The following is a 6,000-nucleotide window of genomic DNA, read 5'->3' as shown; positions in this document are numbered from 1 at the left end:
CTCTGCAGCTGAAAAAGCCAAGATAAACTCAGCTCAAGGTTGTGTATACAGGAGAGGGGGCTGATTAACAACCACTGCACGTCTGAACGTGAGGGGGCCTTGTCCTGAAATTAATCACACTCCCAGAGCAGAAGGTTGGATGACCACAGTGAGGCGAAAATAAGGGTGTTGCTCTCTCTCTCTCAAGGCTGCAGGCTCAGCTGAACAGCGAGGCTGCGGGGGGGGGGGGGTTACCAAAAGTTCGTGTTTGCCTAGTTAAGTCGAAAAGCTCAATTATTCTGTATTGCTATTAAAATAACGTTAAAGTCGGAGTTTAACAACAGGGTAGGCTAAAGTTATTGATACAACTCGACCCGAAGCATAACGGGATAAATCACCACCAGGTCGAATAAATACATAATAAAAGAGCGATGTTAAATCCAGGGTCGGAGAGAAAGGGAGATCCCGGCCGTCTTTGTATCCCCGCAGCGCGGGATGGGAGTGTGTATGTGCTCGGGGAGGCACCGCCACTTGAGTCAAGCACCACGATGGGAAACGACACACCTTAGGCTACATACAGAATCATAACTGGGAAATGGTAAGGGACAAATGTTAATTTAAAACTTTTAACCATGTCTTTGTGTGCTGTGAGGATCGGAGGGAGTGTGCCCCTCCCTCCAGGTCGTGCAACACGGACAGAGGTGCCTATGAGACGATTTGTACGTCTGTGTTTTGGTTCATGAAGAAGGCCAAACAAGGGATAAATCGCACCCAGACAGAGAGACGACCTCGAGGCAATTTGTAACACCTGATTGTTTGCTCGTGGATTTTATGGAGGGAATATGACCACGGGATATATCGTGGGTGATGCACACAAGGACACACGGACGTACGGACACACACATGAACACACCTACACACGGACAGATCCTGACACAGTAAATCAAAAGAAACCCCGCCTTGTGGGCAGGACCCAAAGGGATTTTTCGGCATAAAAGAAAGGACTCTGAGCATTGGAAACCAGTTGGACCAGGAGAGTCAACTCATCACGAGGGCGACCAACGGGTCGACTCATGAGCGAGCTCGACCGGAAGGGTCGGCTCGACTCATCAGCCAGTTGGACCAGGAGAGTCAACTCATCACGAGGGCGACCAACGGGTCGACTCATGAGCGAGCTCGACCGGAAGGGTCGGCTCGACTCATCAGCCGAGTTGGACCAGGAGAGTCAACTCATCACGAGGGCGACCAACGGGTCGACTCATGAGCGAGCTCGACCGGAAGGGTCGGCTCGACTCATCAGCCGAGTTCGACCAGGAGTCAACTCATCACGAGTGCGACCAACAGGGTCGGCTCATGAGCGAGCTCGACCGGAAGGGTCGGCTCGACTCATCTTGAGTTCGACCGAGCGGGTCGACTCAAGGGCGAGCTGTGACTAACGGGTCGGCTCGACTCTTCAGCTTCTGGGACTCAGCCGAGTTCAGCCGGCTCTCGGGGCTCGACTCAAGCAGCTCCCCGTCTCCTCTGCAGGCGGGCAAGACCCGCTTGACAGCTCAACCTGCCGCGTCAGAGGCCCCTGCTGGCAGCCAGGGTCGCGGTCTGGCGACGAGAGGACGACGGTGCGCTGCGAGCGAGCTGCGGGCGCCACCTACCGACCGGGTTCCGAACTACGACAGCGTATCAACAGGCATCCAACCAATTCCCCACGGCGACAGAGGAGCGACTAATACGTATGACGCGCACCGCCCCCTCACCACACGACCACCAGGCGTTTGTTTGACATAAAGAACCGACTCCGAACACTGACTATTGAAGACAACTCTTACCACTCAAACCCACTCGAACCCATAAGCCATCCGTGGCTGTGAAGAAAAACTCGAGACCGAGTGATGGCCATCCGTCATTTATAAGAGTATTATCTTTAATATTTAGTGGACTGTACTCTTAATCGCATAAATTCCCAACAGATCCATCAATACGAATTGATTCTTGGCACCTCCTTCCGCCGAGCCACTCTGTTGTCAGATAACCTGCGATGTATCTGTTGAGATTGGTGCCTTTAAGAATAATAACTGTTTTGATTGTGTTTTATCGCCGTATAATCTTTCAAGCATCTTTCATTCATTAACGTTAAGGTTTTCTTAGCATAGTATTTGCACGTTTTAACGACTCTCTCTCTCACTAACAACCATCGCGTTACGCGGGATCCATGTGCCGTTGTCAAGTGAAATCAGACAATCATTGATGATACTGTATTGATGCCGTGTTGACGTTCCGGGATTGAGAGTTCGCATACTATATCATAGTTGAGGTTGAATTAGTAATAAATTGATTAATACAGAAGTGGTTGTGTGATTCTTTCCTGAACTATGCATAAGATCTGCTTCTGCGTTGAGATCTGAACTTGGTGACCTTAATAAACACACTAACACATACTCAGTAAATGTTAAAGCGATAACGGGGCGAACCGGGGACCTAAATAAGCGAGAATGAGACGAACCTAGACAACGAGGCCGAGTTAATCTAAGTTAATCTTGTATACTTACACCACACCTGCATAACTGCATACGATTAATTGCCTTATTCCGATCGATAACCCACCCTCGTCACCGAGGCGGGGTCTGGTTATCATAACGACTTGCATTATCATAATTACACCCACTCGCATAATTACTACAATTACCTCTCGAATTGGCATAATTAAATGTGCGTAATTACATGGATTAAAGTATTTCCGGATAATTACACATTTGGCCAAATTTCAATTGATTATTATTATTTTTCACTGAATATTCATAACCCACATATACAACATAATAATTTCACCCACGCACGCATACAACACATCAAAATTTTCACACCCAACATATACAACATAATGGGGGCGTCGCCCGGGATTTCTCGCAGACAGTTTATGCATGAATTCAGGAACGAATCACTGTTGTGTTAATCAAAGAGTTGTGAACTGACGTTGCTTTGTGATTGTAAACGGGCGTAAAACAAAACAAAACGCGCTCTGAAGGGAATACCAGAGTAGCAGAGTATAACAAAGACAGCTGGGCTGAAATTATTTGCTCGAGTTGAACTGACGCATCCTGTGATACAATTGTTTATAAGTGCTCTGAAGGGGAATTCTAGAGTAACTCCTGCCACTTGAGATGATAGGATTAAGAATAATTTTTGAATGGGTGACGGGGTACGGGGAGCTCGTATTAAAACGTACCGACCAATCTGTTACAAAGCAGTACAGTCAGAGAGACATATGGGGAGGGAGCTGTATCGATAACACGAACACACCTCGGGGGAAACTAATTGACTGGATAAAATGTAACAAAGGCGAACACGATGCAAAAACTACAGGAAAGGCAGGACAGGACTCATTCCTCCTCACACAGGCATACAGACAGGGATGGTGGAATAAAGGGAAATTTGGAAAGGAAACGGGAGATAAATCGTCTCTAATAAACGAGGAAAAATGTCCTCACACCATTGTAAGGGAGGAGAAATCAGGGCTCGCGACACCAGCGGAGCTCACAGACGTGGATCCACAGAATAAATGTGGAAGTAACATTAAATCACACTCATTCGAGAGAAGGGAGGGAGAGATACATATGCAAACAAAAACATGTGAGATTGACAACTTCACAGATAGAGGGAAGCAAAATGTTAAAGTAAAGTTGATAGGACGTGCTCCGCTAAGGGCAGAGGCAAAAACTGAAGGGAAATGGCAACACGAGCGACACGGCACTGGGCACGCACACAGAAAATGCACACCGCTTAATCACGCCCCACGCAGAACAGATAAAAGTGACAGATTGCCTGATGATAACTTGTTTGATGATGACGCTGACGGCGACCAACTTTCGGAATACTTTTTCAACAGTAAAACCCTTAAATTGATGGACAAGGCTCTAGTCAGAATTCCCGATTTTGACCCCCACAATAAGACTATGGATATCCACACACATATCGCGACAGTGGAAGAGGAGGCAATGATTAGAGGGTTGATGAGACGGGATGAAAAAGCGAGTTTGTTGAAACGAAGCTTAAATAAAGATTTTATTCCATGGGTAAAGTCACTACCACACAAGGTTAGAAATTATTTTAAACAACTGAGCCTGGCAGTGATTCGGAAGTTTGGAGAATATTCGACACTCACTCAGGGGTTTTATGCTGTAAAATCGATGACCCAGGGCATGGACCAAGATCCACGTGACTACCTCGTACAATTTAAAAGAGCGTATTACGCAGGCGATGTGAATCAATACCACGAAGGAGATAAAATGTTCAAAATTATGTTTTTTGAATCCTTGAGCCCAGAGATTACAGAAAGGGTGAGAATGGTTTTGAATCCAGAAACCGCATCCTTACGCCGCATAGAGAGCAAGGCGTACATGGCATGGTTATACAGAGCTAAGAATCATAATTCGGATCCAGAACACAGGGAGAGGGATAAAGAACCCAGCCTCTCAGAGAGGAATAAAATCACCGAGCAGTCCCACAATGCAGGACGGAGCAAACACGCACGCACACATGGCAAAATAACCCAGAGAGAGGTTGGCACGAGAATGAGAGCGGCATAAAGCCGAACATTCAGGAGAATCGTAGGGGGGGGAGGTTCAGAACAGAACCATATCAACACCATCCAGCGGGAAGGGGTTACACAGACCGCGGAGGTATGGATGCGAACATTCAGAGTAATCGCAGGATGGGAGGTCAAACACAATCGATCCAATTCCGACCAATTCCTCCACCGGCTATACCAGGAGGGAATAGAGGAATAACACAGAATGCGGTCCAAAGACATGATGAACTACCCATAGTGAGCGCGAGCGAGCGGCCAACACGCGCCCCACCCGCCGAGGTATTAAACCCTGAGCTCAAAGGGGAATACAGGCAGAGTACAAGTGACAGGGCGGGCAGAAACGTGGACAGTACTCCCGTAAATGACGCGCGGATCGAATACAAGGACAGGGTTGCATTGAAGCGTGATCGGACAGTACAAAAACCGACAGCAGGGACACGCCCTGAGGAGCGCAGGCATGAGCCTTTGAATGGAAAATATCCAAGGGAAACCAAAATTTATGTGGGTCGGAGTGCTAAAATGGAGACGAATGTCCATGACGTATCGGGAATGGTGTTGAAATCCAACACACTCGTAAAAGCAAAGAGGGCAACATTACGAGGGACAGAATTAAATCGACACACTGACTCGGCAAATGTGCATGTAATCGCAGAGAGAGCGAATGCCAGTGAGGACGGAGTACAGAAGTTGGTTGTGTGCGCGAATTCTGATTATGTGCAGCACAATTTTACACCCCACACTCCCACGACGCGAGAGAGTGAGAGGGGAAATTACAAAAACGAACCGGAAAACCGTGATCGAATGATCAAAGTGATAAGTGGTAAACCAGACACTCAGAACTTGGTAAAAAGATTGCAAGGATGTAACAGGAGGGAATTAACGCAAAAATGCGTTCGAAACCGCTACATAGCGTTTCCCAGGATTTAACAAAAACAAATTAATATCCGTCGGAGTTATGAGGGATGAGAACCATGTAACTGGGGATATCGATGTTAAAGTTTTGTGGTATTTTTTTGTTTATTTCAAATGTAATCTTGTTAAGATTGTGATACATGCGCGCTTTGGAAGGAATGCGTTATGGATTAGTACCGATGTTTAACGTGGTGTTTTATTTTTTTTTTGCTTATTTCAAAAGTAACCATGTTACGATTGTGATACATAGGCGCGCGTCGTAAGAAATAACCGCCGAGAGTGAGGGCGGCTTATAGATTCATAACACAAGAAAAGGGGCATTTACTTGGTTTGGAAATTCGCCAGTGGCCCAATCGACCCCTGATGATTATTCAAACGGCCGGATTGTTGTGTCTATTTTTTTAAATTAAGAACAATTCAAAAAAAATATAATAATTTTTTTAAATTTATATATATACCTTTTTTTTAATTAATTAATGAAAACAACTCACTTCTCCTCACAAGAACACCAGGAATCCATGAAACAT

Source organism: Lampetra planeri, chromosome 52 (genome assembly GCF_965212315.1).
Source record: "Lampetra planeri chromosome 52, kcLamPlan1.2.h2, whole genome shotgun sequence".
NCBI classification, from domain to species: domain Eukaryota; kingdom Metazoa; phylum Chordata; class Hyperoartia; order Petromyzontiformes; family Petromyzontidae; genus Lampetra; species Lampetra planeri.
This window is presented reverse-complemented; position numbering follows the sequence as displayed.